Below are 12373 nucleotides of genomic sequence, written 5' to 3'. Positions count from 1 at the left end.
AGCACTGTGAATGAGGGTGCACCTCTGTGCCTTTGGTAATGTTATCGCTACACCTTTTCACACCTTTTGTTGCTGTTGCTTGCTCAACTCTTAACCATCTTTTGAGCTCAGAAAGTGCTTTCTTTCTTATTTTTTTTGTTAGAGGTTTTTGCCTTAGGGCACGTGCTCTTACTAAAGAGAGACAGACACAGTGAGAGGGAAAGTGAGTTTGTAATAATAATAATAATAATAATAATAAAAGACGCACCCTGATCATCTAATTGAATAATACAGAACTAAAAGAATGGAGTTTTTTTCCAGGAAGAATGGCCACACTGCAATCCCTTCTCCTCCATTCTCTTCCCAGGATCTTGGGTCTACACGCACACGCGCCCAGTGTGAGTTTCAAGCCACCAGGTCCAGGAGTCAAACCACAGTCAAGCATGTGGGAGTCCAGAGATGTAACCGCTGTGCCATCTGCTGGTCCTCAGAAAGTCATTTCTAAGAAGTAGTCACTTAGGCTCTGAGAAAGTCTGAGTAACTTTCCTCTGTGTTCATAAGATACCCTAAGCAGGCCGTTGGATCAATCACTAGACAATCTGTTCTATGAGTCTTCTTCAGAGCAGGAAGTAAGCTTATTCCTATACATGCTCTCAACACCCGACTGAAGGCTCAGGAAGCATCAATGAATCTTCTAAGCAGACTTGTAAACTTGAGGGAAATATTACATAAAAGGAAGTGTTTAAAGAGGTGCGGAGCTTTCCGATGAGAAAGTAACAGAATACAGAAGCAGTTACAATTACCCCAGGTAATACCCTTGGCAAAATCCTCCCTGACTGCTTAGTCTGGGCTCAAAGCCTCTTAACCCTGAAAGGCTTGAAGTCCCAGAAGACTGGCATGAAGTCCAAAGAACTTCAGTTTTAACTCACCAAAGACCAAAACATATTTTTAAAAAATCTTATACAAACACATCTATTCAATACCCAATTGTTATTAATGTCATAAGGCTGACAATCTGAACGTGGAAGCTTTTCAAAAACAATTTTCAGAATCGTAGTTAATTGAATTGGCATAAACATCAATATTTATTTTCTAAAACTATTTCAGGAAATGTATTCATTCATACTAAAAACAAAATATCCTAGATGTATCCCACACTGGAATTTTTACAGCCAGAGAAAAATACTGGAATATAACACCATTTCCCTAACACATAGGAAGAAGGAATCTTCCTTTATTCCAGGATAAACAAGGGATGCAGATGTGTCTTTATGTGAACTGTTACATGGAACATTTCTCAAGGTTTATGATAAATCCACGGTCTCGAATTGTTTCCATAGTAACAGGAATGGAGCACATGCAGATAGTCTAATGAATTGCTAGTTCTCGAAAACCTGGCATTTTTTACTGTTTGGTGACTTTTTTCAGCAAGAACACGCTTTTTTAAAAAATGAGGGACACATAATATTAAAAAATTAGAGGGTCATTTTTTCTGGTTAGTTTGCTACAGGGTGTGTGTGAGAAGAGAAAGGAGGAGGGGGTAGGAGGCAGAGAGAAGCACCCCGGGGAATGGGTGTGCATGCACATATACTCTGGTGTGTTTCTCAAGCTGCTGGGTCCAGGACTCCAACTGCAGAGTTGATTATGCAGGATCCAGTCACCTTAACCACTATGCCACTGGTAGGCCCAGAGGGTCATATTGTATGAAAGTCAAAAAAATAGAAATGCAGTATTACAAAAAGGCAAGCTTACGTACGAATTCTCTGAGGTAGAGAGAGGAGGAGGAACTGAACAGTAGCACAAGGGTAAATGTGACGCTCTGCAAGGAGACCCACCCAGGAGCTGCCAGTTTGCCTCCAAAGACCTCCCTGAGATGCTGGGCACGTATGTGTCCATTGCTCAGACCAGCTGAGGCTGCATGGACTGCGGTGTCAAGGCCTTGTTGGGGGTGCTGCATCTCTCTCCTGGAATCATAATAAACTTTGTTCTTGTTTTCAGAGGGGAGAAACTATCGGCCCAGGGTGATGGCAGTCATCAGCAAACCTGAATGGCAGGGTGGGAAGCCAGGCAACCAACTGCGGGCTCAGACCCCGGGTCAGCCTGAACTCAGGCCAGCAAAGGAGCCTGGGGAAGGCTGGGAGGGAGTACTGTGAAGAGGAACTGCCGAGCTGCACTCCCTCCCGTGTGTGCCATTGTGCTGTCATGCATAAAATAAACTACTAATAAAAAAGGGGAAGCCGAGACCTGTAGATGGTGGTGTGTGTGGTTCCGTTGCTGGACTCCCACGTGGCTGACCATGGGCCGAGTCCTGGACCTGGCGGCCTAAAATGCACACTGGGTGCTTATGCGTGCATGCCCAAAATCCTGAGAGGAAATAGAGGAGAAGGGATTGTGGCATGGCCATCCGCCTTGGGGGGTGATTTTTCACTTTCTATCTCTCCTGAGAGCACGTATGTCCTATAGCAAAACTCTCTCTCTCTCTAAAAAAGGGAAGCTGTCAAATACATCGTATGCTGACTTCCAACGCATCACTTAATATTTGAAAGCTGAATCCTGTATTAGAAATCAATTTCATACATACACATACCCTCCCTAAAAAAACTTCTCCACAATATGACTCACACCTAATGACAGCATGTGACGCTCTCTGGGTGCAGATTTTCAGTTTATTATTTTCCCTTCCAAGAAGAAAATGGGGGAAGAGGGAAAGTTAATTTTTTCTTTAAATATGGTCTACTATTTTCAGTACAAGGTTTTTGCTAGAGGGAAACCAGAGCTTCTATAAAACAAAAGCTGGGGAACATATGCTTAGTTTACACAGGAAGAGTGTTGAAAGCCCCTTGTGCCAGGGTTTTAAGAGGCTCCATTCTTTCTAGTTCTGTGTTTTTTGTATTTGAATCTAATATATGATCTGAGTGTTCCCTTGACTACAAACTATAAATTTCATCATGCCAGGCCAGCAGGTGGCATGGTGGCTAAGGTACTGGACTCACACAGCTAATGAAGGTTCAAGTTCCAGACCTGGCAGACTTGCTTTCTCACTTTCTCTCTCTCTGGTGAGTGAATGTGCCCTGTAGCAAACTAAAATAAGTAAAATAAAATAATTTTTTTTGAGAGGGATTTTTGCTGTAGGGTGCATGCACTCATTGAAGAGACAGCGAGATAGAGGGTGAGAAGTCATCCTCCCCAGGAGATGGCCACACCACAATCCCTTCTCCTCTCCAGGTTTTGGGCATGTATGCATATGCACCCAGCATGTGTTTCAAGTTGCCAGGTTCAAGAATGCGAACCATCATCCATGTGGGAGTCCAGCACCTTAAACACTATGCCATCTGCTGGTCTCAAAATTAAGTAATTCTTTTTTTTTCTCTCAAGAGAGATATTTTTACTATAGGGCATGTCCACTAGCCAGAGAGATAGAAAGCAAGAATCCACCTCCCGGGAGGATAGCCATGCCACCATCTCTTCTCCATTCTCTTCTTGGGATTTTTGGCATGCACACACTCCAGCCTGGTATGAGTTTTAAGTTGGCAGATCCGAAGTTCAAACTGCAGTCCACTGTGTGGGAGTCCAGTGATATAACCATTACACCATCTGCTGGTCCTTTAATTCTTAAAAAAAATTTCACCTTGCCCGTTTTGGCTTTCATAATCTAAAAATTATTTTTTAAAAGAATTATTTCATTTTATTTATTCACTCATTTATTTTAATTTGTCCAGAGAGAGACACACAGAGAAAGAGAAAGTGAGAAAGCAAGTCACCAGGTCCAGGACTTGAACTGTGGTTGGCCATGTGAGAGGGTCCCGTGCCTTAATCACTATACCACCTTTGGCCCCAAAATTATTTAATTTTTAGTAATGTGGTAACAAATATATGTACTGTTTAGAAATGGAAGGAGGGACCCATTATGAATGAATAAATAAAATTTGAAAAGAAGAAAGAATGGCAGGAGAGCCAGCCAGTAATGGAGGGTGGGTCCAGTGGCCATGCAATGCTCTGAGAAGTTGGACCCATGTGGGAAGGTCCCAGTGTGTGTCCTGGGGCCTCTTTGCTTATATTAGGCATGATCTGGGCCGACTAAGGCTAAGGATGCACCTCTGTCTCTCTCTTTCTCCTAGTCTCTCTCTCATCAAAGAAATAAATACACCTAAAAAAAAAAATGGAGGGGGACAAGCAGTTGGCATAATGGTTATGTCACTGCACTCCCATGTAGTCAACTGTGGTTCAAGTCCCAGACCTGGTGGCTTAAATTCATGCCAGGCGCATGTGCATGCATGCCCAAGATTCTGAGTGGAGAATGGCAGAGAAGGGATTGTGGCATGGTCATCTCTCCTGGGGGATGATTTCTCGCTTTCTGTCTCTCTGTCTCTCTGTCTCTCTGGAGAGCGCACACACCCTATAGGAAAAGCCTCTCCCAAAACAAAACAAAACAAAACAAAACAGAGGTATGTTAGTTTCTTTTATTTACTTATTTATTCATTTGTACTATAGGGCACGTGTACTTGCTAGAAAGAGAGAGAGAAACAGTGAGAAGGGGAGTGAGGAATCACCCCCCAGGGTCGATGGCCATGCCACAATCCCTTCTCCTCCATTCTCTTCCTGGGATTTTGGGTGCACACTCACATGTGCTTGGTGTGATTTCTGATTCGAACTGCAGTTGCGATGTGAGAGTTCAGCACCCTAACCATTACACTACTGCTGGCCCCTATTACATCTAACTTTAAACTATAAGACCTTCATGCTTTTTTAGAAGTAAGTATCAGATAAATATTTTTAAAGAGAGCAAACATACACCTTTAAAAATCTGCAAAAACAGCCCAGGCACCACTGAGTCTGGGGCCAAAGGGGAGCCCCAGGCAGAGGTTCTGGACACTGGACTGAAGGGGGCCAGTGAACACTGCACACCCGTGATCCTGTCTGAGAAGCCGGGGCAGAGGACCCCAATGGTGAGAAACCGCAGAAATGCCCTTCTCCCGCCTGCCCTCATTTCCCTTCGCTCTCTTTTGTTCTCCCCCAGACGACTCCTCCCACTTGCATGGTGCATTTACACATTTTCTGGCTCATTAAAAAAAAAAAAAAAAAATCAGTGGGACCAGCAGTTAGCATAATGGCTAAGTCGCTGGACTCCCACGTAGTCGACCACAGTTGGAGTCCCGACCCCGGTGGCTTAAACTCATGCCGGGCGCGTGTGCGTGCCTGCCCAAGATCCCGAGAGGAGAATGGAGAAGGGACTGTGGCATGACCATCCCCCCTGGGGGGTGATTTCTTGCTTTCTGTCTCTCTATCTCTGTCTGTCTGGTGAGCGCACGTGCCCTATAGCAAAAACCTCTCAAAAAAAAAAAAAAATCAGCAAGGGGCTGGCAGGTGGCATGGTCATTAAGGCACTGGTCTTCCACGTAGCTGATCACAACTCGAGTCTCAGATCTGGCAGCTTGAAAATCACCTACCACATTTGCATGCATGCCCAAAATCTTCAGAGGAGAAAGGAGAAGGAACTGCAGCATGGCCATTCCCCCTGGGAAATGATTTCTCTCTCTCTCTCTCTCACCAGCGAGTGCACTTGCCCTGTGTCAAACACCTTAAAACAAAACAAAAAAATTAGCAAAATCTGGGCCAGCAGGTGGTGTAGTAAATAAGGCACTGGATACCCACGTAGTGGACCGTGGTTTGAGTCCTGGACCCAGAGGCTTAAAACTCATATATCCTGAGAGGAGAATGGGGGAGAAAGGACTGTGGTGTGGCCATCCCCCCTCGGGGGTGATTTCTTGCTTTCTGTCTCTGTGTCTATCTCCATCTCTCTGGAGAGTGCATCTGCCCTATAGCAAAAAACATCTCTCTCGGAAAAAAAAAATTAGCAACAACAAACTGCTACTAAATATGAACAGAAGCAAAGGTCAATTTTCACCCTCTGGATGGGACACAAATTACACTACAAATCAATATTCTTTCTTTATCAGCCATGGTCCTTTCTAATCATATTTAACCTCACCAAAAGGGGGAAAAAGAAAAAGAAATGGGATGAGAGCTTATGGGGAAAAAGTCGGCTGCCCTGTTCCAAACAGCTGAGCACTCCCCAGCAGCAGAGAGGCGATGAGCAGCAGCGCTCGCCTTCCAGCCCTAAGGCCACACGGGTACCCGTCTCGTGCCCTTACAAAGCAAGCGTGGCATGGTGCCCACCTTTCGAACTAAAGAGACCCTGCTTGAGGGTTTTTCTCAAAACTTACAAAGAGAATTACACATGGGAGTGGCTGTTCTGTTTGTCTTTAGATTATTTGACCCTTTGTGGGAACCAATACCTTATCAGGTTATGAACTTTCCTCTTCTACCCACAAACAAAGTAAAGTGCTTCCAGTGGCACTCAAATGTTACACGGCTGGTAGCTAGGGCTGTCCGAAAACTTCTAGCCACAAAAGTAAGAAAGCAAATTCTTATTTCTGACCAAAATTTGGGTCTTTTCAAAAATCTATGAAATCCCCAAGGAAAAACAAAGAGTTGGGTTGCTGAGATTTTTAAGGCCATTACATACCGGCACTAATTCTACAGGCACCTGACAACTTCCTAGTTGCCTTACTTATTTATTTAGATCTCTGACATAGGATGTGTACACTCGCCAGAGGGAGAGAGAGAAAGGAAAAGGCAGAAGTTACCCCCGGCTGTGGGGAACAGTCCTGCCAGCCTTCCTCCATTTTCCTGTCGGGATTTTGGGCACTCACTCACGTGCACCCAGCATGATGGGTCTGGAACTCAGACCACAGAGTCGGTCATGTGGGACCCAGAGCCTTGCCTTAACCACTACACCACCTGCTGGCCCTCCTCAGGCCTTCTTTAATGAAAATGTGAAGATGTCAAAATCACAGACCACGCTGTGACCTAGTGGTAAGGCAGCCAGATCCCAAGTGGCCACTTGAAAAACATGTGTCCAAAATCTCAAGAGGATGAAGAGATGAAGAAGGAATTTCGGCAAGATGCATTCCATTAAGGGATGCTTCCTCTCTCTCTCTGTTGAGTATAGGTGTTCTCAGGCAAAAGTAATCACATACATAAATTACACATAAAGGCAAAATTACGAGGTTTGAAAGGCTGCTGGTCAAACTTCAGTCACTGGAAGAATTAAATTATCACTCTGGTTGAGATGAACTAACTCTGAAAATTTAAGGCTGTATGAGGAGAAAACACTTTTCTCCACAACTTTTCGACAGCTATACTAATAAAACATTAATTCTCCAAATGACACAAAGGGCTTACTGCATTTTGATATGTAAAATAAACGTTCTATATTAGTAAACCTTATCTGGTTATCTAGACTTAAAGGTACTTTCCGAGGTTCCTTTTAGAAAGAACTCTAAGCCGCTGACTAATTTCTGGGTTAAACTGGAAAATCTGCTTACTTAAAAAACAAGCAATTCAGGAAAGAATATACTGTTTATATTTTCATTTGATTTCTCTCACTTTCACAAAGATCTAAAACAAATCATGTCATCTTTATGTAGTTACTGATAATGTACATCTGAAACAAAGCAGTCTTGCTCCATCTACATGTAATAAAGCCAACATGTAGCAACAGAAGCTTCTAGAACAGGATTTGCTACATGACATTTGCTTGTTAAGCAACTAAGCAAAAGCATAAGATAGACTGCTCTTTCCAACAAATGAGGAAAATGGGGCTGGCCCTGTGCCCTAGTGGTTAAGGGGGCCAGATCCTACGTGGTTCAAACCCTGGCGCTGGCGGCTTGGAGAACACCCCGCCCTGACAGCACGGAGGGATGGAGCAGAAGTAATCTCAGGGCGGCCATGCCTCACAGTGGCATGCTTTCTCCTTTTTCCTCTGTTTCTGGCAAGCACGTGGGCCCTCTGGAAATAAATTTAGAAAAAGTGAGGGGAAAAATAAGCCATGAATTTGATGCTTGAATAATAACAATTAAAAAACCCACAGAAATAAATATTGGTGATTTTCTCTCTTTTTCTACTCATTAAGGTACAGTATTTTTGTTCCATGTTCTTAAAAGGCACAGTAATTTTTTTTTTTAAGAGAAATTTTGCTGTAGGGCACATATACTCGCTGGAGAGAAAGGGAGACAGAAAGTGAGAAAACACCCCCTGGGGGGATGGCCTCACTGCAATCCCTTCTCTTCCATTCTCCTCTCTGGGCACACATGCACACGCACCCACGTGAGATTTAAGCCGACGGGTCCAGGACTCAGTCAACTATATAGGACTCTAGCAACGTAACCATTACACCATCTGCTAGTCCCAACAGTAAATGTTCTCACAAAACTCTATGGACTGCAGCGTGGCCATCCCCCTGGGGGTGACTGCCCACTTTCTGTCTCTCTGTCTCTCTCTCTCTTTCTGGGGAAGCATGTGCCCTATAGCAAAAACCTCTCCAAAAACAAACAAACAAAAAAAGGTTTTACACTTATCCTTAAACTACAGTAATTAAAAGATAAGATACAGGAGGCCAGCAGGTGGTTAAGTATTGGATCCCAGGGCTAACTTCATGGCTCAAACCTCACACTCCTTGGCCTGAGAGACACTGCGCACGTGTGTGTGCCCAAAATCCCAGAGGAGGAGGGAGAAGGGACTGTGGTATGGCCATTCCCCTGAGGGGCGATTTCTCACTTTCTCTATCCTTCTGTCCTCTCTCCTGCGACAGCACACGCCCTATGATGAAAATAATAATAATCTCAAAAAAAAAAAAAAAAAAAGGCAAGGACAAGTTCTTAGAAAGGAGTAGATAGTGAAGCAGTAAGGCACTAGATGGAGACCAGGGCCTGGGCGGGAACGTGGCGTTTGTCAGAAGCCGCACGGCAGAGCAGTGAGCAGAGAAGACTCCTGGAGAGGTGACAACTGTCCTGGGACAGCTGCTCGTCCATCCATCCATCTGGGACACAGATGAGCCCTCCCCATGTAACAGCCCAACTCTAGGTGGGTTAGAAACTGAATACAAAGGTAAAACAGAAACTTTAAAGAAAAAGCAAAAACAGGAAACAGAAGATCTTTATGAACTTCGGCGGGGGGGTGGGGGGGCGGTAAAGGATTTCTTAACACAGAGAGAGTATAAAACCTAAAGAGGATGAAGGAAGAAACCAACAGTAGTAATTTAAAAAGCTGTTAGACAAAGACAAGGCAGAGGAGTCCCAGACTGGGAGGAGGAGACAGCTGCAGGGTGTGATCCACCGTGGGCTCGCCCTCCACCTTGCTCCACGTCTGGCTGCTCAGTGTGCCTCGTCTGGTTGCTCAATGTGCCTCGTCGCTCCTATGCAATCACAGTGACAGCTGCCTAACTGTCCTTCCTGCTTCCAGTGGTGTGCACGCCCACCTGCCCTCCACCGCAGGGGCAGCACAGAACTCAAAGCCATTCTGATTCAATAGCACCCCTGGCTCTCCATGCCTCAGGGTGAAACCCCAGTGCTGGCTGCACTGGCTGCTGGCCCGCCTGTGTTCCCCCCCACCAGCCCCCTAGCTCGGCTTCCCCAGCTGGCCCTCCACCACTGTTCTAGCATTTCCTCCTATCTCCCACTCAGCCTTCATGGTACTCTCAGAGGTGTTAAAGTATGCCAGAAGCTTTGGCAGAGTAAGCCCCACACACCACCTCCCTGGGTCGCAGGTCACTGGCCCCTTCTGCAGCCTAGCCTCCCACATGCTCTACCCAACCCTGAATACACTGTGCAGGGTGATCTGAACATTAAGGTGGGGTAAGTGCATGTGTTTAAGTGAATGAGATCTCAAAACATCTGCATAAGGAAAACCCAGGGCCGACAGGTGGCATGGTGGTTAAGGTCACTGGACTCCCACAGGGCCAACCATGGCTGGAGTCTGGGACCTGGCAGCTTGCTTGCCCACTTTCCCTTTCTCCTCTCTCTCACTCAGTCTCTCTGGTCAAATGAATGAACAAACGAACAAAGAACAAATGAAAGAAAACATTATTCTTCCCCCCCCCAGAGGTTTTTGCTATAGGGCGCGTGCGCTCGCCAGACAGACAGAGAGAGGCAGAGAGATAGAAAGCAGGAAATCACCCCCCAGGGGGGATGGCCACGCCGCAATCCCTTCTCCTCCATTCTCCTCTCGGGATCTTGGGCACGAACGCACACGCGCCCGGCGTGAGTTTAAGCCACCGGGTCCGGGACTCGAACCGCGGTCGACTACGTGGGAGTCCAGCGACATAGCCATTACGCTAACTGCTGGTCCCAGAAAACATTATTCTTAAAAATAAAAAAAGGAAGAGGAGGAGGAGGAGAACCCTTCAGTCCATCAGCTCTGGACACCACCTGCTGCCCTGTCTGTTGGCTGCCCTCTGCAGGCTGTGCTGGCTGGGCCGAGGTTCAGGGCAGCACCTCCTTCCTTCCCGCTCTGCGGCTGCTGCTGTGGAAAGAGGCCAAATTGCAGCCAGACTGTCCCCTGCCACCTACCCAGGTTGCTCTAATGAACAAGGATTTACTGAGCACCTACTGACCAGAACTGAGCTAAGCACGGTTACAGGGATGAAACTCAAAGCCCCGGCAATCACACCACTTGTGGTATTGCTGGAAAGAGACGGCAATAAGGGGTAAAGCTGGAGACGAGGCTCAGAAATCACTCGGGACAAGGTGCATTGTTCATTCGTACCAACTGTCTGTGCTATGTCACGTCCTGGACACTAGAGACAAGGGCCAAGACAGAGAGGGAAGACAGCCAAAGCCTAGAAGCTGGGGCATGGGGTACCTCAGACATGTCCAGGCTGAGGGAACAGGTCCCGACCTGTTAGGGAAGAGAAAGGCATTCCTTTTCAAGGGCCTGCAGAACTCAGCACTAGGAGTCTCATAAAGAATTTCCTAGGCCACTTAAGATCACGGATTTCAATGATAGCAATTGTTTCAATGATCTAAATTTTTAAAAAGAACCTTTTTTTGATGTGTTGCAAACCGAATTATGAGCATTTCATGAAAGCATACTACTGGAGGATGAAAACAACTCAGGAGCCGAGGCCATGGCGACTGGAAGTGCACGCTGAGCACACAGGACCGGCTCCTCTCTGACCCCAGAGCCAGCCGCCGTGACCCGCACTGTCAGTAACCAAGCCAATGCTAAGCAGAGGGGGTATTACGGTAAGGGCCACAGGCAAGGGTAGCTGGTTAAGTATTTTAATATGGGTAACACCTAATTTAAGGAAAACGCCACAGGCTGTTCGTTAACAGCATGCACTTAAAACTGATTACACAGATTTGACTTTTTCTTCCCATGAAAGGACTCGTGAACACTTAGAAAGTACCTGAAGTATGATTATTTATATGTTCAATACCAAACCTAACTGGTAGCAGGTAATCAGGACACGAAGATGAATACACAACAAAACAAAATTTGCACCAATTATTTTTAAACATCTTCAAAAATTTAGTACATACTTTTTTTAAAAGATTTATTTTATTTGGGGCCGGCAGGTGTCATGTTGGTTAAGGGTGCTGAACTCCCACAGGGTTGACCGCAGTGAGTCCAAGACTTGGTAGCTGGCTTTTTCACTTTCACTCTCTCTCTCTGTCCTCTATGGTCAAATTAAAATAAATAAATAAATAAGGATTATTTTATTTAACATTTATTTATTTATTTTAATTTGACCAGAGAGGGACAGGGGGCAGGGTGGTAGTGAGAAAACAAGCTGCCAGGTCTGGGACTTGAACTGCAGTCAGCCATGTTTCCAGCGTCCTTAACCAACACGCCACCTTCTGGCACCCATAATTTTTTTTTTTGTTAAATAAATTTGTACTTTTAAAAAAATTTTCAACTTTGTTTTTATTTATTTTAATTTGACCAGAGAGGGACAGAGAGAGAGAGAGAGAAGAAAGAGAAAAGGTGAGAAAGCAAGCTGCCAGGTCCAGGACTCGAACCATGGTTTGCCATGCGAGAGTCCAGTGCCCTTAACCACTACGCCACCTACTGGTCCCACCTGATACTTTTTTAGAAATCTTTTTCACCGGAAAAATTAGACTATAACATATTTTATTAAGTGCTGGAAATACAGGTATAAACAAACATGTGACCTAAGAGAATCATAAGCTATGAAAACTTGTCTCTAACAAGTTTTAGGCATATATATAAGCACATTTATTTATTTATTTATTTTAGGGAGATTTTTGCTATAGGGAACGTGCACTCACCAGAGAGACAGAAAGCGAGATATCACCCCCAGGGGGAATGGCCATGCCATAATCCCTTCTCCTCTCGGGATTTTGGGCACGCATGCACACATGCCCAACATAAGTTTTAAGCTTCTGGGTCCGGGACTCGAACCATGGATGACTATGTAGGAGGCCAGTAACATAACCATTGTGCCATCTGCCCGTCCCACATACGCATATTTAAACTGAGTTTAATGGTGCTTACCTCTAATTCTAGCTAATCCAGAGGCTGAGGCAGTGGA

The sequence above is a fragment of the Tupaia chinensis genome, unplaced genomic scaffold, assembly GCF_000334495.1.
Source record: "Tupaia chinensis unplaced genomic scaffold, TupChi_1.0 Scaffold148801_1, whole genome shotgun sequence".
Classification (NCBI taxonomy): domain Eukaryota; kingdom Metazoa; phylum Chordata; class Mammalia; order Scandentia; family Tupaiidae; genus Tupaia; species Tupaia belangeri.
The sequence above is the reverse complement of the archived record's forward strand: the minus strand, read 5'-3'. Positions refer to the sequence as shown.